This window comes from Spermophilus citellus (assembly GCF_964194105.1).
Source record: "Spermophilus citellus genome assembly, chromosome: 2".
Lineage (NCBI taxonomy): Eukaryota > Metazoa > Chordata > Mammalia > Rodentia > Sciuridae > Spermophilus > Spermophilus citellus.
The window spans coordinates 148,715,036-148,739,995 of record NC_138183.1 but is presented as its reverse complement, the minus strand read 5'-3'; the positions used below and the strand labels follow the sequence as shown (position 1 = coordinate 148,739,995).

Sequence of the window (24,960 nt, the reverse complement as noted above, 5' to 3'; positions counted from 1 at the left end):
CAGCGGCGGCGGCCCAGCAGCGAGCGGCTCCCGGGTCTGCAGCGGCGCCGGGTCCGAGCGAGCGGCGCGGCGGCGGGGGTCGGACCGGGCCGGGGACCGGGGACCCGGCATGGCGCTGCGGAGAGGCGGCGGTGGGGCGCTGGGTCTGCTGCTGCTGCTGCTGCTGCTGCTGAGCGCCGCGTGCGCGGAGCGCGCAGGTGAGGCGGCTGGCGCGCTGCCCCGCCACTTGCAGCTGTACCAAGGAGTCCATCATCTTCGTGGGCTCTTCCTGGGTGCCCAGGATCGTGCCGGGCGACATCAGCTCCCTGTGAGTGGGACCCCTCCAGCCCCCACCCCGCCCCACCCTGTGCCCGCCGCCGCCAGGGAGTTGCCTCTGGCGCTGGGGCAGCGCGCCGGACCCCTCTCGCCAGTCCCTGTTTTGGCATTTGGGTGCGGGCGCTCTAGGGACGTGGGTGGAGGCTCGGTTCCCAGGAAGATGGAAGGACCCTGAGCTCTAGAGTCTGGAAACCCGGTCAGGTCCCCGTGACAGTATTTCTCAAAGTGTGGTCCGCGGTCCACCTGCATCAGTCCCACCTGGGGGATCTGGTGACAGTGAAGGATTGGGGCCCATGGAGTGGTAGGGTCTGTGGAGTGGAGCCTGAGGGTCGGCGTTTGGCGACCACTTGTGATTCTGGGTTGCAGCGTTAAACTTTGACAGGCTGTGTTTGTGCTTGTGGGGTGGTGGGTGTGTGGTTGCCAGAGGAGCAGCAGAACCCGACTGGATGGGGTGCAAACTAAGACTCGGTGAGCCTCGCTGCCCCACCTCACAGTGGGGCTGAGGTTGGCACTGTGGCCTCCTCCTCCCTCCACACTGCAGGTTGAGAAGAGCCTGGGAAGGCATGCAGCCTCTGGAAGTGGAGGCCACCCCACGTGGCCTGAAGAGGGGGCTCCGAGATCTTGGCGGAGCCACGGGATGTGGGTTGTCCAGCTCAGTGTCAAGGGCAGGAAATCAGCCCAGTTCTTGTTTGAAGTCCAAGGGTCTTCTTGCCCTTCCTCCCCTCATATTGTGTTGCCTGCTTTTCCAGCTCTGGAGTGAATGACTAGGAAGGGCTTTGCACTGCTTGTTCCCCTGCTAAGTGAGGCTTTCAACTTGGGTCATACAGCCACTCAGGTCCAATGACTAGCTGTCCTAATGGCTGTGGAAGGGCTGTTGGGCCATATCTACTGCAGGCCCAGGTGCTGGGGTGCTCCCTGGGTTGTAGAAGAGGGAGTCCTGAGAGTGATGTTTCTGTGCTTGCTCACGTACAACATTCCCCTGCCTTTGTCCAAGGCCAGACCCGGGCCTGGACCTAGGAGCAGGGGCATCCTGTTTGCATTTATAGGAAGTCAGGAGAGTGTAGCTGGAAGAACAGAAGGCTTGTTTGATTCTTACTGTTGCCAAGTCAGGTGACATGGAGGATTCCAGAAATTAGAATTCCCCTTGTTAAATCCTTTAAACCAGCAGCTGCTTAATTGATCTGCATGTTAACGAAAATAAAGTATTGAGGTCCTGCTGTGGCCAGGAAGGGTAGGGAACCTGGGGGCAGAACTAGAGCCAAGCTTCTTGCCCCGGAGTTGACCGTTTCATCTGGCAGATGGCATTGCCTCCCCCGCACAGTCAAGTTCAGGTGTCTTTTGAGTTTTCCCTCAAGGCTTTCACGGTGCATTTAATCAGAAGTGCTCTGAGTGTCTTTCAGAGACATGCTCCCAAGGGGAATGCTTAATTCTACCCCAGAGTTTCGTGGGCCAACATTAACTTTGTGTCTGCACACACAGAATCTTGGGCAGAGGTGAAGTAATTATCCATTTGCAGCCGGGGCCTCCTGTAGTTAAGCAAAGGAAGCCCGGGGATTGATTGGAGCTGGCTGCGCTAATGTCTCTAAAGGAAGCCAGACCGATGGTGCAGGTGTCTAGTATCCAGACTAGTTTTCATATTGATCAAATGCATTGGCAAGAGGCCCCACTCTTCCATTCCTACCCTGGGGAAGCTGATGGCCTCGTGTGGTAAGCCTCATTGAGAGGAAGAGTTTGAAGTGCAGGTGGAGGGTCAGGCGGATTGCCCACCCCGCCCCCACTTCCTGAAAGAACCCCAGCCTTCTTTTGTTCTTTTTTTTTGCCTGTAGGAGCCTAGTAAATGGAACTTTTTCAGAAATCAAGGACCGAATGTTTTCCCATCTGCCTTCCCTGCAGCTGCTGTAAGTATGGAAAGTTCTCTTTGCAAAATAGGGTTCCCTGAAGTGTGGTCCTTGAAGGGTGGTCTCTGCCTCTTTGGTGTCAGTCCTTCCTGAAATCTCCTAGCTCCCTGAATGAATGGTGGCTGCCTCTTGGGGTGCACTGGCCCCGGGGTGTCTTAAACAAAGTATCAAGGCCCCTTGCTCCAGGTCCTCTCCCGACTTTGGTCCATGCTGTCTTCCAGGACTTTGTTGTAGATTCGACTTCCAGATTCAGCAACTGGGCAGGTGATTACATCAATCATGACCAGAATGAAGTGTTCCCCAAACATCTCACTTTAAAAGAAACTTACTTTTTAAGATCTTAATATTACCCTGGAAATAGGAGCATTTCTAGTTTATTCATTAAACAGGCAAGCACCATAGTATGCATTTATGTGCTTCATTATATCTCATGAACATAGCATCTCTCTGAAGAGGGTATTTTGATTTTCCCATTTGACAGATGAGGAAGCTGAGGTCAGAGAATTAAGTAACTTGTCAAAAAAAAAATCACAGATTCTAACCCAAAACTCAAAGACCTCACTCATAACTACTCTTCGTCCCAGCACTTCTCGGTTAGCAATGCCCAGGTCACTGTGATAAGTGACGTGCAGTACACATAACCCAGGTCATCTAATGTTTGTTAGTGAAGATAAGTGTCCAAAAAGCAGTTTTCCAAAGCAGATCATTGCCAGAAAAAGTCAAGTACACAGCTCATTCTCTTTATCATATTAGTTTCTTAAATTTGAGATGAGATTATAAACTAAAGCAAGCAATGAGCTACAGAAAGATATACAGAAATGTAGATCATTCCTCCTCCTAAATAAACGGACTGTGGATACTTTTTCTTGAAGTGTTATGTGTCTACTTACAACATTATGCTTTAAAAGCTGAATTCTCTTAGAATTGTAATGATATTAGAATGAACTTTCTCTACCATGGTAGGAGTATAAATATAAATTTAGGTATTTTAAGTGATTACTATAGACTATATAGACTTTTACCAAATAGAAAACTATGTAATGATGAAGAGTCTTCTGAAGACTTCTTAAACTTTTCTGACATTTTTCATGGGAATGTATAATGTAGTAAAAGGGACTTCCCCCCACCGCCAACTGTGTGACTTTGGTTAAATCACTAAACTTCTTTGGGTTTGGATTTCCCTAAAAATAAAGTTGGGTGAGATCCTTCTAGGTCTATGATTCCATGGTTTCTTGTGTATTATAAAGCATTCCCTAGCTGTTCAGCTGTGCCTCGCCTTAGAATTATCAGCTCATATTCACTAAGAAACCCAGGGGTGAGAGGTATAGAGTATTGGAAATGACCAGAAAATCTGGCCAAAAGGAACCCACTTCCTATTGCCTGTATCAGTAGTGTGGAAATGAGGCTGGGGACCTAATGGGCTGCTCTTGGGCTGAGAACAGCTCAGGTTTGCCTACAAATCAGAACACAGCAAAAGAAACAGAAAGGGCTGTATCATGTGGCTCAGGCATTGTGTCTCTGCCTTGATATCTGTCTTATTTTCAGACTGCTGAATTCTAACTCATTCACCGTGATCCGTGACGATGCATTTGCTGGACTTTTCCATTTGGAATACCTGTAAGTGTGGTGATTTGTCTGCTCCCAGAGTGCTCTGTCCCTTGGTGGCTTGCTGGATTGTGTCCTAAGCTAGGACAGCGTCTCTAGTGGGTCTGCAAGTGAAGTAAACCTTATTTTCTTTTCTGCACGGACTTTTGAGAGTTTCCTTGCTTGTAAACACACTGGGGCAAGAGGAGGCTGGAGACAAAGAGTGGGGAAGCAAACAAAGAGGGAAAGACATTCATTCATTCTCTGGTGACATTTAATTTGTGGTGGAGTAAGCAAAATTGGAAACTGCGTTGGATATTTTTACCTCTCATAACCAGGTGTGGATTTGCTGATCAGTTAGAAATTGGGCTGAAGGGTTCTGAGGGTTACTTATTTTTAAACAAAGTTTCCCTATTTGGGGGTACAACTCTGTTCTTTATCCAGCTCTTCCATGTCCCGTATTCCACAGTATTTCCTGTGGATTCTGCTGAGTTGTATTTTCTTTTCCCCTCTATAAGAAAAAAAGGTAATTTCCCCCTCTCCAGATGTGTAGTTCTTATTTTTATTTTTCCTAGCTACAAGCTTTGCCTTGTTCTGGTTTCTGCACCAGGACACCATGTCTTTTTCCCTCCTAAATTCTTTCACTCTAGTATTCTGTAAATCTGTCATAAAGCTAATCCTGCCATCAGATAGGATTTCCTCACTTAGCATTCAGAGGGATTTTTAAGGCTTTCTTATTTTATGTCAACAGGTAGATGTTGGAATTCTAGACACATCTGGGTATAGGGAAACTTTCTGTTGACCTGGGGTCTTGGGGAATGAGGAATTCTTCCCCCAGAGTCGATGTGATTTGGATGTTGTGATCATGTGGTACTCTGGCTTGTACGTGATATGGAAAGAACGGCAGGACCCCGTTGCTAATTCCAGCCAACCTCAGTGCTAGCTCCAGCCAGCCTCTCTGAAGGCACACATTTGGTGAGGGAGGTACAAAGGGGAAGCTGTGAGTTTTCCCAGCAGGCAGTTCATCTCAGTGGCCAGGTCACTGGGGAGGAAGTGAGCTTGTCAGTTTATGCTGTAGTCTATTACTAGAGAAACCCCAGATTCTTTATTTTTTATTTTTTATTTTTTTAAGGCATCAGAAAGTTCTCAGTGTGAGGATCAAGACCCCGTTCACAGATCTAGCAAAGCCTCTTTCTTGGACCGTCTCATCAAAGGCCCCCTGACAGTTGACGTAATGCAAAGCCATAAACTAAAACTTAGTTCTCTGTGGCCCTAGGGAGTCGTCACAGTACATTCACGCCCTGTCTTCCCCACAGAGTTTAAAGCACCACCAGTGTGATGGTTGCAAGATTCTATGAGCAAGCCCTGCACCATTTTAGCACAGATAGAGAAAGCCAGCCCTGGTTCAACTTCAGCATACACCCTATTCCTCGTGGCACAGATCTGGAAGGGATCCCTGCCTCGTCACCCATTTGCTTGGAGGGTGGGACCTGAGGAGCTCACAGTTGCTGGGAAACAACCTTAATGAATTTTCCCTCCTCAAAAACTTTAATAGCACCATGTAAAACACTGGAGTCTCCTCAAGGGACTGTGATATTATCAGAAGAGCAGTAGCCAGGCACTGTGAAATGCAAGCAGAGCTGAGCTGGCTGGGGGCATGTCTGGAAGCTCTCCGGTCTTGCAGAGATGAGCATTTCTTGCCTTTGTCCCATGCACTCCCTACCCCACCCCAACACCCCAACTCTGAGTTTGAAGACTTCCGTGCTGTCCAGAAGGAGGGAGTGCAGACACGCTCGTGTGCCTTGCTCCCACATGGACTTCGCTGCAGCTAACTTAGTCTTCAGAGACGTTATGATTCATGAATGCTTCTATATTTTACTCCCAAATCATACCAGGATCACTTTTTTAGACATTTTCAGAAGAGGAAATTCAGTTGAATTATGCGACTTTCCTCCGTAGGCTCATCGAAGGGAACAAAATAGAAACCATTTCAAGAAATGCCTTCCGCGGCCTCTGGGATCTGACTCACCTGTAAGTCCTGTAGCAAATGTCACCTGTTCTTTAATGTGTGGAGTAGGACTGGCCCCTGGCGTATGTCTCTGCCTCCATAATTCTATACTGCAACGTCCCCCGAAGGAGACTCACCTCCTGGCTGCCCAGGTTTTCTGTTGTGGAGCAGACCTTGCTCTTTGTGGTTACCAACACTTGGCTTAATTACTTTCTTCATCCCCCTACGTCGCAGTTGGGGTCACGTGAAGTGAGGAGCCCTGAGCTGTGAGGGGCCTTGCGGCTGGATGGAGGAAACGGCAAGGGGGCTAACGTGCGTCCTGCACCTACTTGGTGTCAGTACAGGGCTGGGGGCCTATGAGCCTTCTCCTCTCTCTTCTGTGATAATCTGTGAGTCCCCCTTGTACAGATTTGAGAACTGAGGCATAAATAACTCCTTACAGAATGTCAGAGACGGGATCAGGGCATTGGAGTTGTGGCTCAGAGGTAGAGCATTCACCTAGCATGTGTGAGGCGCTGGGTTCGATCCTCAGCACCACATAAAAATAAAATAAAGGTATTGTGTCCAGCTATAACTAAAAAAAAAAAAAATTTAAATATGTGATCAGAATTAGGACCAAGCAGAACAGAGACATCTTCATGGTTCTTTCATTTGAATGCAAATCACTTTTCCTTTTATGCTGGATTAATCTGCGGGTTCAGCTAAGCTCTCGGATTCCTTAATAGCTTTCTGGAGACAAATAAAAATATTAAATTGATTTGAATTGGCATATCAAAATGAAGCAAGTACACACATTGAGCAAATTTATAAAACTAGAAAAAAGTAGTGGCTGTATTTATGAAAATGCAAAAATAGTCCTTGTCTTGGTGAGGGTGATTTATTAGGCAGGAGCCAGGTTCTGTTGGCATGCTTGATATTTTGTCTGAGGAAGATGACAGGTCTCATCAGCACTGGGAAATCTGAAGGGCTTTGGGTGTGGACATTGGGCAGGGAGGGCAGTACCTTTGGGTGTGACCCTGACAGGTAATGGTCTTCGAGACAGCCATCACATCAAGCCGGTGGGGCTGGGGGGTCTGTCTTGGGCACAGGGAGCCCTGTGTTTGGAGGGCTACCCGGCAGAGCTCTGCAGGGGGTTTCTGGAGCAGGGAGGTGGGGTGCCATGGTGAGAGACAGGACACCTGGATCTACCCGGCCATGCTGGAGAGCGGCAGGTTCTCTTTGACATTCTGCCTCCAGGTTTCCTTTTTTCCCTATAAAAGCCTTGACTTGTTTCCGATTCAGTCTAGACGCCAGATCCCCACAGTCTTGTAGAGGCTAAGATTATGGGCTTGGCGTTCCATAGACTTGGGCTCAAATCTCAAGGCCATCACTGATTCATATCACTTAACTTCTCTGAGTCCCAGTTCCTTATTCTTAATAAGAGGATGATAGTGCTGACTTCGTAGGGTTGCCGCAGGTAATGACGCTGGTGGCACCCAGCCCATTCCTCATGGGGAACGGTCAAGGTACGGTTGACCTCAACACCATCGTCAATAAACATGGTTCCCTTCTTCCACTCATTAAGTCTCAATTTCTCCACGGACTGCTAGGAATTTTTTCACGTGTTATCCTATGTGCATGCTTACAAGACATACCTCCTTCTCTGTGTGACATCCAGAGAACGCAAATTCAGAAAGAATGAGGGAATCCTCCAAATGGGTCCAGAGTATTCCAGATGCATTGGAGGGGGAGCAGGCTCATCTCAGCTGGGAGGGGGAAATCCCCAGGTCCCCCTCTAGCTCTCCAGCCTCAGTACCCTGGACATCCTGAGAACACGAGGCTCTCCGTGTGCCCCCGCATGCCCCGCTCATCTTATGACAGGGCTTTCCCTCACGCCCTTCCCTGTGCCTAAGATGCTACTTCTTCTGTCCTCAATTTCCTAGAAACGTCTTCTCCTTCAAAGTCTAAATCAAGTTCTGTCTCCCCCGTGAAGCGTTTCCTGATCTCCCGCGTTCCCCCTTCTGGCTACACACACACACACACACACACACACACACACACACACACACTGTTATGCTCTACACCGGCCACCCTGGCTGAGGTTTCACGATGTTGGTCCTGGCTCCCCAGCAAGGGAGGAAGCCCCCTGAGGACAAGCCCTTACACATCTTCCACAAGCCCTCAGAGTCCTGTTCAGGGCAAATCCTGTAGGAAACTTTTGGTGATTCGTTGGTTGAGCAATGGATTTCTTACGGAGCTGGATTTTTTAGTGTGTCCTCTACTTCCAGGCAAATCTGGTGACTTTAAAGTTGCTCCTCTAGGCTGCAGATGTATTTAGAAATTAATGCATTTAGTACAGTGTTTAATGAATGAGCTGGTCCCCCTCCTTCCATTTTTATTAAACCTCTAATGAAGAGAAGACACCAGCTCTGAAGTTCACTTCTGTGCCCAGGACAATGTGGCTTGAAATTGGCCTGTTTAAATTAGAGATCTGATATCCCCCCCCCCCCCCCCCCCCCCCCCCGCCTCCAGCACCTTCAGATGCACATTCACATGTAAGGAAACACAGATCAGGTTTCAGAGCATTGAGAAGTCACGCCAATCTGTAACTAAAATCTAGGACATTGGTTTTCAGCAGTCCTGTAAAGCCCAAGGGACAGAGAGCTGTTAAATAGTTTCAGAAATGAAGTAAGTGCCATGAATTTGTAGACAAAATGAAGTAGGGAGGGAGATGTTAAGCACTTAGTGTGAGTGGGGTGGATGACCATCTAAATAATTCTGCTTTCGGAGCTCTAAATTGCATTCTTGGAACGATCGCTGAACGCACTTTCTGTGGCTTTAGTATTCCATATGTTCTTACCCCTTCGATGCAAACTTTCTGTCAGCCAAAATTTTCAGCTCAATAATTAACCTTTAATTAGTCAAAACTCTTTTTTACTTTGCTTTCCAGAAAAAGCCATCATTCACTATAAAAAAAATCAAAACACCCCCTTTTTTAAAGTTCAAAAAGCTACTTCTGCACTGGGTTCAGTCTGATTACGTCTCCATTCTCTTTCCCAAAGCATTTAAAAATATAAATCATTTAGAAAAAAAATGTAAAATAGTACCTGCAACTGGATTTTAATCCATTTGTGATTACATGGATGGGAAGGGGTGCAATTTAGAAACTACAAATCTCCTCATATTGAAGCAAGACTATTTGGTTTAAGAATGGTTAAGCCAGATGCAGTGGTGCACACCTGTAATCCCAAGGGCTCAGGAGACTGAGGCAGGAGGATCATGAGTTCAAAGCCAGCCTCAGCAAAAGCCAGGCACTAAGCAACTCAGTGAGACCTTGTCTCTGAATAAAATACAAAATAAGGCTGGGGATGTGGCTCAGTGGTTGAGTGTCCCTAAGTTCAATCCCCGGTACGTACCCCCCCACACCGCCCAAAAAAGAATGATCTTTAAAAAAAAAACCCTAAGCAAACCAAATACAAACAAAAACACAATGGGCACATACTTTTGAGTCTAACTGACTCTAAGAAGCTAACTGACTCTAAGAAGAAACAACATGTCTTTAGTCCTCTTGGTGGGATGGGTCTTTAGGATGATATAAACAACTTATTTCAACTATATTTGTTTATTAATTATGTTTTGTCATTTATTCTTGAATTAATAAGAGAACACAAATGTAGGCATCAGTTTCTTAGCTGACTCCTATAAGCATATGGGGCCTGGGGAAACCAGACTTGATGGACAGCATTTGGATTCCCAGCATCTTTCCATGACAGCCCTGAATAATGGATGTCCACCTTCAGCAAGATGGTGGCAGGGCATTGCAGGATCCTGAATCCTCAGGAGGAGTTCATGTTTCCACGTAGGTCTACTTCTGGAGGTGGGGCATAGACCAGGGCATCTTGGGAAGATCTTCAACACTAAGGACAAACATGCACAACAGTTTCTCCTCAACCTTTGTTAATGAGAAAATGAAATTGAACATTAACAGTCATTCCCTAAACATTATGACTCACTGAGTTTTTATTATATTCTTCTTGAGTGTTAGAGCCGAGTGTCTTTATGTAAAAGAGTATTCATTGGGTCCTTTGTAGAGTCACAAGTGATAGAATTCACTTAGGTGGACTATTAGGGAACTTCCTGGGGCCAGACCATATCCATCTTCTGTCATCACTGTCATTTTTACTTGGGTGCTTAATTCATTCATTCAACAAAGAATTTATTGAGAATCCACCATGTGCTGGGCAATGTTCTAGGAACTGGGAATATAGCTAGGGACAGATAGACAATCATCTTTGTCTTCATGTTGCTTCTGTATGGGGAGGGTATATAGCCAATAAACTAATAATTAAAACAGATAATTAAAATATGGAGCATGCCAATGAGAATCTTCCAATGAAGATCAACAGAGTCGGGAAGAGAGATGTACCAAGGTCTGGGAGGGTGGGAAGAGTTCATTGCAGACCTCAGGAGGCAGAGTGAGCTGTGTCTATGTCTGGGGAAGAGTGGCCCAGACAGACCCACAGGTGCCCAGCCCTGGAGGCTGCTGGGGGAATCTCGTGGAGGCCACTCGACTGGAGCTGAGCAGTGTGAGATGTGCTCTCGTGGGTGAGCTGGGACAGTCCTGCATACCATCAAAGGGACTTTTCCAAGAAACAGAAAGCCATCTGAAGTTTAACAGATGTACATAAACAGCTTTATAAATGCTTATTTTAAAAGCAAACACAAGTTGGGTGCGGTGGTGCACGCCTGTAGTCCTAATGGCTCAAGAGTCTGAGGCAGGAGAATCATTAGTTCAAAGCCAGCCTCAGCAACTTAGCAAGTACAAAAAAGGGCTGGGGGATGTGGCTTAGTGGCTAAGTGACCCTAGGTTCAATTCCCAGTACTAATAATAAATAAATAACATACACAAAAAGGCTTCCCTGGTAATCTGACATCTACAACGTTTTCTTTGTGTAAGTGAGCTCATGTCTTTCTCCCAGTGCTGATGATCAAGGCCAGGAATTAAGCCACACTGTGATGAGGAGGTCGAGAGCTATTTAAGTCATTAGCTATATTTACAGGGACTTCAGAGTGTCAGGGCGTGCAGATGATAACCACATCATAATGTGACTCTCTGTTTCTAGTTCTTTGGCCAATAACCACATTAAAGCGCTACCGAGGGACGTCTTCAGTGACTTAGACTCTCTGATTGAACTGTAAGTAATGAGATTAAGTCTGTGTACACTTGTCATGGGGTCCTGGTTAATCGTATCTTCCAATCCCCTCTGCTTCTTGCTGCATTTCTTTTACGTTGTCGTTAACAATCGATAGCAAGTAGTACATCCTGGGAAACCGTGTGCGGTTTGCCCTGTGCTGGATTTTGCCATTTGATAGTAGACTTGGTACCATTAGGCCAATGGTAAGTTAGGCCTGCTGGATGGGAGGACCCCACTCTCCCAAACAGCGAGTCCATCTGCTTTATTGTGTGGTGTTCGTCATGTCTTCCTGGACATGGTTTGATAGGATCTTAAGCTTCTTCCTCTAACATCCTGTTTTGTTTTGGGGAACCTACATTGTGGGTGTCCTTCTATTGTCCCTCCCCCATTTCCACATGGTGACAATTTCAAGAGGGTTGGAGAAAAGGTGACATGCCATCTGGGAACTGTCTATATGTTATACAGCTGGAAGTATGCCCCAAGAAGCACTAAAAAAGGACAATGATAAACAGAAGAGATAGGAAGCATGAAATGCCCTTTTAAAAAATTCTATGTTTAAGGAGTTTAAAATATGTCAGGCTGTTAATACACCTACGTCACTACCAAAGCATATCAAATCTCAGTCTCTCTCTCTCTCTCTCTCTCTCTCTCTCTCTCTTCCAGGGATTTAAGGGGTAATAAATTTGAATGTGACTGCAAAGCCAAGTGGTTGTATCTGTGGTTGAAGATGACCAATTCCACCGTCTCCGACGTGCTGTGCTCTGGCCCACCAGAATACCAGGAGAAGAAGCTGAACGAGGTGGCCAGCTTCAACTACGAGTGCACAACCACAGGTACCAGCGCCTGCCTTGCCAAAGGTGGACATTTAGAACAAGCCCTTCGTTTTCCTTGTAGGTTGTCAACAGGGTGCCGGGAAATGAGAATGTAGAGGTTTCCTACCAAAGCTAGAGAAAGTTCCAGCATTCTATAAGAAATGAGACCATGTGGTGGGCAAACTTTCTCAACTGTTTGGAAGGATTTTTGTTAACTGCACTGCTTTCATTTTGATTCTTGACAAAATTCAAAGTTCTCTAAAGTTTTCTTTCTTTCTCTTTTAAGATCAAAATATAAACTCAGGAGTTTTGCATGAGAACATCTTTCAAGTCTGTCTCTGTTTCATGGGAAATCAGTCACACACCTGAATTATTTTGTCTTTCGATTTCTCCTGATTCACTGAGACAATGTTTATTGGAAGTTGAATACCAGACTTCTAAATCTATAAAATGCTCTTGTAGTTCCAAGTAAGAAGAGCTCACTAGGTATATTATAATAAGTAGCAAAGAAGAAAATGTAAGTTATCCAAAGAAAAATAATATAAGTTATCAAAAGAAACAAAATCATTGAGAGAAAAATGTAAAGTTCAGTTTTGTTTTTCTAGGCCTGGCCTCAGGGTGTTAGTTTAAACATTTTTCAGGTTATAGAATAGAATTAAAATACCAACTGGCTCAACTGTCACAGCAGGCAGAGAGCAGGTGAGCATCTCCATATGAAAGGCGCAGGCACAGTTTCTACCGCTTCTAAAGCCAGTTTTTAAAGGAGAGAGGATCAATCCACAGCATGAAACCTGCTTTCTAGATGTTTGTAAAAATAAACATTTAGGCTGAGAGTTGGTATCTACAAAGCCCCTAGGCATGTCAGCAGAAGCAGCAGGAATGAGAACTCAGAAAATAGTTGCAGAAACTCAAAAGACACCCAAATTCCATGAAGAAAATATCACCTTGAGGCCAGAACCTGCTTACACCCTTCCCACAGATAAACAAAATTCCACAAAGTGAAAATTCTTTCTAGATGCCTTTGTTTGTAAATAAGGGGCCCTACAAGTTCTCTCTTTTTGATTGAAAGCCTGAAGTCTCATGGAAGTGCCCTGTCCTTCATCATTGACTGGGGACTTATTCAGCTGTGTAATTGGCAGGTGCCCTTTAGCCAGCTGAGGCCACCAAGAGGTTATTTATTGTACTGTGGGGCCAGAACAATAAATCAGAGGTCATAGTCAATGACATTTGCACCAAAAGGTGGCATTTGAGATCATTTAGTATGAAATGCTAAACCAGAGCTCGCTGGGGCTCCTTTCTGCCTCTTGTCTAGTTTTTCAGGGGGGTTCTCTAATTCCCAAGGTGAAGGTAGCATCTCCCATTGTTCTGTTCTTACTGAACTGGCCCTCGTGGGGGAAAACTGGTCAGTTTCTGAGAGGATTGACATGGACCACAGAGGACCTTGGGAGTAGGGATTCATTCATACAAGAAAACACGATTTCTGACTTTAGGACCATCTAGATGGTTATAAAAATGACCCAGGTACTGAGAATGATTATTGGAAAGGAGATGGTTTGGAACCAAGGCCGCCAGGTCCTGAAACAGAACCCTGTAGGGCTGTGTCTGTCTTGTGTGTATTTGTCTTTGCTAGCAAGCTTCCTGCCCCGCTTTGGAAAGCCAGCATAGGGCTTTCTGGGAAAGAGAGAGGACAGTGCTATCTTTGCTGTTTTTTTGAGACTCAAGGACACATTAGCTCTTACAGTTTCTCCCATCTGGAAAAGGTGGCACCACAATGTGTAAACTGTCCCCAAATGTAGTCTCTGCGATACAGGAAGGAGTTGAGTGAATTGTGGAGGTCTGGGGTTCGTGCCTTCTGCTCAGCTCAAGCCCGCGTCTCTGGTGCTTCACCAAAGGCTGGGGAGCAAACGAGGACGGATGGAAGAATCAAAGCCCATGGGCAGCTCAGGGTATGGCTGCTGTCTCCTTGCTAGAGGTTGGGGAAGAAGCAGATTTCCCAGAGCCTTGTTTTCCTCTTAGCTCAGCTTTTCAGGAAAGGAGACAATGTCCTCTAGTAGATCTCCCCATTTGGCCCAGAGAGAGGAAGGCACCATTACTGCTCTGTTTCTTGGCAAAGGGGACTAATTAACACGAGGCAGCTACCACTGGGTGCTCCAGCTCTTCCGATTAATCACAGTTCTTCCAAAGCCTCCCCTTCAAGTATATTTTTAACTACTCAAAAATGTCTGTTACCTACCTATGATGGCCCGTGTTAGGTGGATAATTCTCCAAATTCCTTAGAGGGAGTGAACTTTGCATCCTAATTGTCCTAGGAGCTTCCCCATTTGGGGGCTGATGAAAACGCAAAGAGAAATAATGCATTAATGTGCTAGGCTCAGCATCATGTATAATTTATTTTCTGCCAGTGCTATAAATAGCCTCGTACAAATCTGTTGATTTTCCAGGGGGAGAAAGGCCTAAATTGTCAGAGACCCCCTGACATCCTGAACTTAATCCAGTGTGAATGGCCGAGAGTGCCATTAATATTTCAACACCCGTAAATTGATGTCATGTCAGGATGTGTGTTCTTTGAGTTGTCTCCACAAGAACTCTGCTTTGTGGCTTGGGAAAGGTAAATTAAGATGGAGGTGGGAGAAGATATTTGAATGCTTCCCAGCTGCGGCTCTGATGCGCACAGACGCACACATCCACGAGCTTCCTTTGCCCTTTCCTCTTTCTCTGCCTTCTGTCTTCTCCTTTTATGGCCGGGCTGCTGCTTGTGTCTTCTACTAAGAAGTAGCTTTGTCATTCAAGGGACTTAACAGTCTGTGTTGTGCTGGTTAATATAGAGAAAATATGAGGAAACCACTGTTTTGGAAAAATAAATGGAACCGGGGCTGCTAAAGGGTAGATCTGGAGAATGCTCGCTCTCCTGGCTGCCTCTTTTCATCCTGGGATTCTTCAATAAAAATGGAAACTTTTCTGGTCTGCACTTTAAACAGCCTGCATTTGAAAGCCAATGCTCGTGTTTCTGAGAACTGAGAGCGCAGTTGGGAGACTAATGGGAAGGCGGAGCATGAGTTATGGCCATCAAGGGAGTGTTTAGAACCTCTGGCAGGCTCCGAGATGAGCCCGCTGCAACCAGAGATGAGCAGAGGAGTTTACAGCCGTCCTGGCTGTAATTAAAAGAACTTGCTGCATTTGGAATCCTTTTATATCCCCAGAAAAGGCGCACCCGGAGCACCACATACCTCTCTTTCCTTTATCTATGCGTGAATACAGAAGCCAGCAAAGCCTGTGAGGTCAAGCAGGCTTGGTGGCTCCTGCACTGGCTTTGCTGGTGCCTGCAGGGGTGGCTCTGTTCTTAGCCTTTGATGGAACTGCACTATGATCTTTAGGAGTGGGTGGGGCGGGGCCTGGAGCGGCTGGGACTCTTCCCTCCATCTTCCAGCAGCATCCAGGTGCTGCGGTGGTTGCGTCTAGAAAGCTCAGGAGCAGCCTCCGAAGGCCCGCGCTGGGCGCAGCCTTGGCAAGTTGGCGTCCTCTCATTTTATCGTGAGGAACCTGAGGCTCCGTCTTCTTGCTCAAGGTCACACAGCTAACCTTGAGCAGAGGAGACTCTGAAGTCCAGTTGTCTTCACCAAGATGCTCTGCTCGCTTGCTGCTGGGGTGGGAGCTACCCTGTCCACTAGGGTCACTCGTCCCTCCACTGTCCATCACCTCCTGCCTGTCGGGCTGCGGAGGCAGCTCCCTCTTGGTTCCCAGGGATGCGGCCCACCTCCCACCTCCCTCTTTCCTGCACCGGCACCGTCCTCTGCCGCAAGCGCTCTGCGGTAGTCTTTACGACGGTCCTTACGACGGTCCTTGGGGCCAGCCAGACCACCCCACCCTCATTAAGCAGAAAAGAGTTTATCACGCACCCACTGTGCATCCGGAGTTGGGGGGGGCACTTCTTCAAGTTAACTTGCTGAAGTTCACTTTGTGCTAGGTAAGGGCAGGGCAATCCAGAAAACTGAGGCAGAGATGGGTTGAGCCATTTGTTCAAGGTCATTCTGCAAGGAGGTGGTGGTTCAGTGCCAGCATCTTACTTTAGATGTCATTAAAGTAGACACTGCCTCGCTTGGGCCAGGTCTGCCTTAGAAGCTTGCTCTCTCATCTTGGACCTCAGTAACGCATTTATTAACCTGTGGGGCGCTAAGATAGGCATTTCTACCACATGGCCTGACCTATCCTGCCGTTTCGCTTGGGAGGTCCACGTCCTTGCCCCATGTTGTTCATGAGACCTGGGGGTTGATTCAAGTGCATGAGACCTGGGGGTGATGTGGGTCTTTGGTAGCTTCAGATCATGGGCCTTCAGGACCAGTGTGCTTTCTGGTGCCCATGGCCCCGCCCCTCAGCCCTGGCGCTTTCCTCCACCTGCCCTTCCTGTGCCTGATCCATGGCGCCCACCTCAGCCTGCCCAGCTGCTGCTGTCTCCTTTCCTTCCTCTGCTCCTCCTTTGCTCACTACTGAGCGGCCCCTTGGTGCCTTTCTTGAGTGACATCTCTGATGAGGCTTCCTAATCGGTGGTTATTTCTTGAGTGGCCGCCGTGGGCTTGAGCTGTGGGGGGCTCAGAGTAGGACCCAGGCCTGACTTCTGGGAGCCCTAGGTTCAGGAGACACATCGATCTGGCTCTGTGGCCAAGGCTAGGTGCTCACCCTCTCTGGGCACTCTAAAATGCTCAAGGCTCTTTCCCTTATCTCCAGACTAGACTGTGATGTTATTTGAAGTCATGGTAAATAATAAGATTTAAACGATCGTGCCTAGGGTCAGCCCAGTGAGTTTCATGGATGGGGCTGCTTAGGGAAGGCCTGGCAGAGTACAGGGCACTGGAATGGGATGGTTAAGCACTGGGTGAGAAGGAGCTGGGAAACGCCATGATTTCCTCCTAGGGATGACTTGGCCCCATGTTATTAAAGAGTGGCACACACTAAAGCACCCCTGGCCAAAAATGTAACTCAAACTTTATTTCACAACCTTTATTAGTGTGTGTGTGTCTTAAGCAGACTCCTTCTCCTCTACATTTCCGAAGCTACTCTGCACACCAGCTAGCCTTGCTCCCAAGCACATGCTTGCTCCATTCCTTGGCAATTCTATGTCCTTCCCCAGTCAGGTATAATACAGAAAGTCTGCTGCAGCTCAGGGCAGCCACACAGACGGGGATCCTCGACTCACCATGAAATACCAGGAGAATGTGTGCCAGGGTCCAGACCCCAGGACAGCACCTGTAGTTTCACTTCCCCCTTGGCTGGGAAACCTCTGGGACTGCAGGGGAGGGCTTGGTTTGGTTTCCAGATGGCGCCTGCCCTCTGGAGTGCAGTGTCAGTTCTGAACAGCGGGGGCACTGTTGGGGTGCGTCCAACCAGAGGGGATCTCCAGGTAAGTCTCAGAAGCAGGCTGCTTTCCTGCAGGGCTGTGCTGGGAGGGCTGGAAGTGGACCACAGCACCCCCTGGTCACAGAGCAATCTGTGTGCCAGCTTTGAGACTCTCAGCAGCCTCCTCTTGGCCTTGGCTTGTTGAAAGCCAGGTCTCACCAGTTTTGTTTAACGTGTTATCTTTTGCCAAACCCATGAGGCTGTTTATCCACAGGAAGCAGCATGAGAAGCTGATGGTCCTCTGCAATCTCCAGAGTAAAACCCACCAGAACTCGTTGCTTGGCTCCCACACTCCTGCTCCCTCCTCAGGCCTCTGGAACCTGTGATGGGAAGGAGAGAAGGGCAGGGGCGGTTGGTGAATCCCACGGGAGAGTTTGCAGATCTCATGAACTGTTTTTAATGCCCGTCCCCAGATTTTGTTGTCCACCAGACTTTGCCCTACCAGTCCGTGTCGGTGGACACGTTCAACTCCAAGAACGACGTGTACGTGGCCATCGCGCAGCCCAGCATGGAGAACTGCATGGTTCTGGAGTGGGACCACATCGAGATGAACTTCCGGAGCTACGACAATATCACAGGTGCGTTGTGGCTGAGTTGGGCCCCTGAGTAATGTCGAGGGAGGACTTGGCACTCTAACACAGTCGGAGGTGGCACCATGGCAGCCCACCCTGGTCCTTCCTGTGTCTTATCTGTGTGGTCAGTTATTGGACAGAGCAGAGACCACAGGTGGAGAGCCCGCTGACAGGGGGCAGGGGCCAGGGCTGCATGTGGGAAGCAGAAAGCATTGTGTGGTGGCAGAAGTGTCCCCCCCCCCCCCCCGCCCCGGGACCTGTGTTGCTATAGCAGCCTGTCTGCTCAGCTTCTTAACAGCTCCGTAATAGCTCGAACTTGCGAACTAACACGCCCCACACCCACCCACGCCCCTCCCGCACCTTCCTCCCACACTGCTCTCCTTTAATAGGAACATACAAAATAAGAACCAACAGATAGCTCAACTCAGGCCTTTGGAATTTGGCTTAGTTAAGGCTTCTGTTATGGGATCCCAGGGTTTTAGATCTAAAAAAATGACTGTCTGCTTGCTTTTGAAATAAGTGGATACAATTGAAATTAAAAAAAAAAAAAAAAAGGCTTTCAGGAACTTCTCCAGGATCAAGTGCAGTCTGCTGTGGTGCTAACTTTACCAACAGCCCCCCACCCCCACAGGGCTTCCTCTCCAGGCCCCTGTTTGGTGTAGAGCAGCTTTCCCTTTAACCTGCGCAGCTGGAGTGTAGGAGGTAGAACATCGGGGTTGGGAGGCTCTAGGGGTCGCTCATGGTGGCCTTGCAGCAGGTGAGGAGCGTGGTGTCACCCTGGGGAGGCACTGCTCATGGACTTGCAGATGGCATTTCAGAGGAGCCGCTTGCTGTCGATGGGCCATCTGGCCTCTGGGTGCTGAGCTCACCTTCCTGAGCAGCAGCTGGAGGTGCAGGCTCAGCGCAGGGCAGCCCAGGTGCAGCCACCAAGTGAGGGGGGGGGCGTGGAAGGCCTCCGAAGCCCAGTGTTTCCTGCTTCCCTCTTTTTCTGGACTTGGGAGAGGGGAAGGATGAACGGGCTGCCAGGTCTTTTCTCCTCCTGCCCCAGGACAGGAGACAGGAGCGGCCTGAAGCTTTGCTCTGGTCCAGGGCTGCTGCGGCCTGGTGGGGGGGGGGGCTGGCTGCTCTCCTGGGCAACTCACATCAGCCCCTTACTCAGTGGCCCTGGGCTGCCTGCCCACAGGGAGGGACTGAAGCCCTCTTTCCAAGAGAGACCTGGGATATCGACCTCAGAGCTGAGGGTTTGACCAGTGGTGAGCGTTGGTGCCTGTTGGGTGCTGGGAAGTCGGTGTGCCTCTGAGGCAGCTGTCCTCGGTGAATGGGGAGGACATGTGTCCCCGGGATGTGGGAGGATTCCACACATCAAGTCCTTCCATGTTCATTCAGGGACAAGCCTGGGACCTGTCCCAGTGGCACCCTATTCCTTCTCTGACCCAAGCTGATGTTGGTGGGAGGGGACGGCACTGCCCACCCCCTACCCTGGGGACATATGGCAGATGGTGGCATCCCCAAATGCATTCATTCTTCCTTCATTCATTTATTCCCAAACATTTCGTGAGTACTTTCTCTGGGCCAGGCATGTTGTAGGTGCTGGGGACACAGCCGTGACTAAGCGAGATGAAAACCTCTGCCCTAGAGGAGTTCAGATTATAATGGAGGAGAAAGAGACAGAGAGAGAGACAGAGATGGGGGAGAGAGATAGAGAGATGTGGAGAGATGGGGGGAGAGAGAGAGAGTTCAGAGCTCTACACTCTGGGGAAAGGGGTTCAAAGGTGCAAGCGAAGCAACTCCCCAAGGAGCTCCTACAGGGACTCGGGCCTGGGGCAGCCATGGGGGCCTGGACTGACGGAGCTGCAGTGGTGGTGGGTGAGTGTCAGTGTCCTGGAGTGGCTGTGGCCAGGGGCAGACCTCAGGCTAGACCTTGCTCATTACCAGGGTTCCTCCAGCCCTTGGTCTCCAAGCCTGAGTCCTCGGAGCTGGGTCCCCCTGGACCCCCTTGTCACAGCACTGTGGTAGTTGAACTTGGGAGCCCCGACATCAGGCTGGTTTTTGGTCATTCTGGCTCCAGCTCTTTCCAGCAGGGACAGTGGCCCTTTCACCTATGAAATGGGCATTTGATGACTTTTCATCTGTAAAATGGCTCAGCAGGGTTTGGACTCGGGGACTCTGGTTAGGATTCATGGGGAATGGGTGTGTGACAGCTCAGTGCCTGGCATGGAGTGACACCACAACAAGCTGGGGACAAAATAGGACCTCTTCCCCCCACCCCAGACCCTAACTGTCTACTTTAATTAAAGCTTCCCTATGGCTGTACCCAGCACAGGGAGCAGCTGGGACCACCTGAGGGAGGCGGGGCAGGGGGGGGGACAGACAGGGCAGATCCCCTGGCTGGGAGAGGGAGCGTCACTGTTGGTAGCTGGAAATGAGCCTGGAAGATCCCACAGCACAGGTGGACACGCAGGGGCACAGGATCAAGGTGGATGTGGATGTCCCCCTCCCCCACTCCTCAGACCAGGTCCCCTCATGTCATTTTGGGTGGCTGTGAGGTGATCCCTGAGTCAGCAAGGGCTAGGCAGGATTTTCTCAGTCTGTGTAAGAGTGGGGCTCCAAGGACTCAGAGGGGTACCCGCTTCCCCCTTTGGGTTCCTGGTAACCTCGGTGCCAGTGGGGTAGCTCCAGCTGTCTGTCTGTCCCCAAGGAGAGGGAGGAACCAGGGTCATGATCACACCAGTGTCTGCTCCTTCTCATTCTCTCTACATCTCAGCTCTCCTGCTTTTGGTTTAGGGGTTTGTTTGCTTTGTGGTGTCAGAAGCCATGTGTGTTCCCACCTGTTATCTCTCTCCCTGCACACACACACACACACACACACTCTGCTGCTACTAACAACTCCATAGAGACTAAAAGTGTTTACAGAACTGTGAGGCAGCCTCTCCAAGAAACTGTCTCATGGGTCCCCTTGGCTGTGACAGGCAGACCTCTAGGACTCCTCTGGGCAGTGGGGCCTGCACAGCCAGGCCGCTCAGAAGGAGACAGGAGTGTGCACTATCAGTGTTGGGAGGGTGGAAATTGATGCACCTTTTGGAGAGCAGTTTGACAGTTGAAGCCCCAAAGCCTTAAAAACATTCACAATATTTGCCCCAGCAATTCCTGTATTTATGAACATTGCCAGATGGTTCCAAAACAAGTTATTTAACAATATGTTAAAAGAAACATGTTATTTGACAATAATGAAAAATAAGAAATAACTGCTATGTCCAACAGCAGGGGATTAGCTAAATAAAATATGGTGCATCCATGCCGTGGAATACTGTGTAGTATTTTAAAAAATCAAATTGTAGAAATGTTTACATACAACAGAGAAGTCAAGAGAAAAAGGTAGATTCTAGAAAGTATGTGTGTAATATAAATCTCAATATTTTAAAATAAGCATATTTGAATTTGTGTATGGACTAAAGAAATTTCTCATTGTATGTTTGTAGTACAAGTGGTTTTTATTTTCTTCTTCATGCCTTTGGGTACTTAGGAGTCACAGACTACTGGATTAAACCCCAGACTCCACGACATACTAGCTGTGTGACTTTGTGTAAATTGGTGAACTTCACTGTCTGTTTCATCCTCTGTAAAATGAGGATGTTGATGACAAGAATTGTACCTTCCTCAGATGGTAATTGTGAAAATCAAATAAGTAAATACACACAAAAGTGCTTAGAATGTAGTGCCTGGTTGTAAATACCCACTTTGTTAGTTCTACTAATTATTATTTTTTATATTTTGTTTTGGTGAACATTTAACACTTTTTATTCAGAAAAAAAATGCCCTAGTTTTAAACAGAGAAAAGGGGTCAGGCTCTTGGATGGAGTGTAGAACAGTGAAAGAGAAAAGTGAATACCACTCTATTACCCACTGTCGGCCCTCAGAGTTAATCCTCAGGATGGACGTTGGGTAATTAATTCTTATAATTTATAAACAAAATTCATCTGAGTCCAAATTACCTAGCAAATTAAGGGAAAGAAAGAACTCAATTTTTTTTTTTTTTTTTTTTGGTACTGGGGGTTGAAGCCAGGGGCACTCACCACTGAGCTTTATCCCCAGTCCCTTTTATTTCTATTTATTTTGAGACAGGGTCTTGCTAAGTTGTTGAGGGTCTCTCTAAGTTGCAGAGACGGACCTCAAACTTGAGATCCTCCTGCCTCTTGTCTCCCCAGTCATGAACCATGGGCCTGGGCCATCACCACATCTTCCAGGAAATGGCTTCATGGAATGATGAGACAGAGGGTGGGAAACCCTTGAGATTTGTTGGTCCTCCTGCTGGTTGGCTTCTGGATGGGGAAGTGGGGAGGTCCAGGTACAGTGGGGAACAGGACCGCCGGTGAGACCCAGAGAAGAGAGTCCCTGTGGAGCATGGCCCCCTTTTCCATCAAACGCCTGACCTTGACCCCGGGGACCTTGCCCATTCTGCGGGTGTCTGCACAGTGCCCACTGTGGGCGAGCACTGGGGGTAGGGTCTTTTGACCACCAAGAAGTTTGCTTCTGTTGTAGGGTGAAGATGGTACCAGTTGTGACGCCCCTCCATGATGCCCTGCTGTGCTAACACTCAGGGTGAGGTGTCCTCTAGTTCTCAAGGTCAGCTCCGTGGCTGCCTTCCTCTCTGTGTACCCATGAGGGCTGGAGCCCCAGAGCTGAGTTCCATGGCCCAGCGTTGGACCCTACCGCCTTGTGCCTGGGGTTTGAACCCAAGGCCATCTGCTGTGGAGGCTGAGGTCTAACACCCACCGCCTCCCTGGTCTTCTAGAACCCTCCAGAGTCTGCATGGCTTCCAGAGCCCTGGGAACGTCTGCTTTCAGGCCTGACCCCTGCTTTTCACCCTGCCTTACTACCCAGGGGAGCCCTTGCCCACTCTGCCAGTTGAGAAAGACTTTTTCTTCTTAAGTATAAAATATGTATGTATAAAATATGTATATATATATATGCATATGTATATGTATATACATATATTTATTTTAAATATTATTTAAATATATATTTATTTTGAATATTTTTTATCGACAGATAAAAATTGTAAATATTCATCATATATGAGATATTTGGAAATATGCATTCACTGTGGACTAGTCCCATTAAGCTAATTAACGTACAATTATTGACTAACACCAAGACACTTCTCCCATGTGCTAGTGAATTTCCTGAGTCGGATGCCTGCCTCTACAGACTGGCAGGCCCTAACCACCTCACATGCCCATTTCCATGGTGGCACATTTTTAAAAGATTTTTAAAAATTCTTTTTGTCTTTTTAGTCTGAGGTGGTGGTGCATGCTGGTAATTTTGGTAACTGGGGTTGGGGGAGCTGAGGCAGAAGGATTGATTGCAAGTTCGAGGCCAGCCTCAGCAACTTAGTGAGGCCCTAAGGATTTCATGAGACCTTATCTCAAAATAAAACATAAAAGAAGGACTGGGGGTGTTGCTCAGTGGTCAGGCTACCTTGGGTTCATTCCTTGGCACCAAAAAAAAAAAAATTTTTTTAATTGTGGCAAAATACACATAACATAAAATTTACCATCTTAACCCTTTTAGTGTACTTATTTCATAGGGTCAGATACATTCCAGTGATCCCTAGAACTCTTTTCACCTGTACCCACCAAAGAGCGACTTTGATTCGTCAGCCACCCTTCCCTCTCCCTCTCCTCGTCTCGGCTGCTCTGAGCACCTCCTATGTGGAGTCAAGCAGCATCTGTCCTTCCATGCCTGGCTGTTTTCACTTAGCACATAGTCTTCAAGGTGCATGTGGTAGAATGTGTCAGAATTCCCCTCCTTTTTAGGGCTGAGTAGTATTCCATTGTATGTGTCAGCCACACCTTGTCTGTCCCTTCATCCATCATGGACACTGGAGCTGCTTCTGCTTTTCCGCTGTCATGTAGAATGACACTGTGAGCATGGGTGTCTGGGATGGGGCTGCTCAACAGGAATTTTTTGTCACAGTTTGGGAGGCTGAGGCATCCAGGATGAAGGTCCTGGCAGACTCTGTGTCATAGTAGATAGTCCGATTGCTGTACCCTCACATGGTGGGAGGCCAGAAGAAGTTCTCTGGGCCTCTTTTATGGGGGTGCTACTCACCTCCCCCAAACCCCACTTTCTAACACCATCGCCTTGGAGATAGGACCCAACACAGGAATGTGGGGGACACCAATAGCTTTGGTGCAGCTCCCTCTGAGGACTTGCTTCCATTCTTGGGGTGTGTGTCAGGAGGAGGAATTGCGGGGTCCCGTGGTAATTCTCATAAGTCTCCAGGGGGAGCTGTCGAGCTGCTTGCCACAGTGGCTGTCCACAGGTCCCGCGGTCATCTGGAGGTGCCAGGCTAACCTGTCCGTCTCCCTCCCTCTCTCGGGGCGCAGGCCAGTCCATCGTGGGCTGCAAGGCCATCCTGATCGAGGACCAGGTCTTCGTGGTGGTGGCCCAGCTCTTCGGCAGCTCCCACATTTACAAATACGACGAGAGCTGGACCAAGTTCGTCAAGTTCCAGGACATAGAGGTGTCGCGCATCTCCAAGCCCAACGACATCGAGCTGTTCCAGATCGACGCGGAGACGTTCTTCATCATCGCGGACAGCTCCAAGGCCGGCCTGTCCACCGTGTACAAGTGGAACAGCAAGGGCTTCTACTCCTACCAGTCGGTGCATGAGTGGTTCCGCGACACGGACGCCGAGTTCGTGGACATCGATGGCAAGTCACACCTCATCCTGTCCAGCCGCTCCCAGGTCCCCATCATCCTCCAGTGGAATAAAAGCTCCAAGAAGTTCGTCCCCCACGGTGACATCCCCAACATGGAGGACGTGCTGGCTGTGAAGAGCTTCAGGATGCAGAACACACTCTACCTGTCCCTCACCCGCTTCATCGGGGACTCCCGGGTCATGAGGTGGAACAGCAAGCAGTTCGTGGAGATCCAGGCGCTCCCCTCCCGGGGGACCATGACCCTGCAACCCTTCTCCTTTAAAGAGAACCACTACCTGGCGCTGGGCAGCGACTACACCTTTTCACAGATCTACCAGTGGGATAAGGAGAAGCAGCTGTTCAAAAAGTTCAAGGAGATCTACGTGCAGGCCCCTGTTCCTTCACTGCCGTCTCCACCGACAGGAGGGATTTCTTTTTTGCATCCAGTTTCAAAGGGAAAACAAAGATTTTTGAACACATCATTGTCGACTTAAGTTTGTGA

At 48.4% G+C, this 24,960-nt stretch overlaps 1 pseudogene across 1 annotated transcript; it reads left to right on the top strand.

Annotated features, from left to right (window-relative positions):
• The first annotated feature begins 109 nt into the window (after nucleotides 1-109).
• On the top strand, nucleotides 110-24,960 carry LOC308639815 (leucine-rich repeat LGI family member 2-like; annotated as a pseudogene). Its single transcript has 8 exons — nucleotides 110-307; nucleotides 2,142-2,213; nucleotides 3,759-3,830; nucleotides 5,757-5,828; nucleotides 10,908-10,979; nucleotides 11,643-11,812; nucleotides 17,596-17,760; nucleotides 24,144-24,960. The product of its transcript is annotated as a leucine-rich repeat LGI family member 2-like (transcript).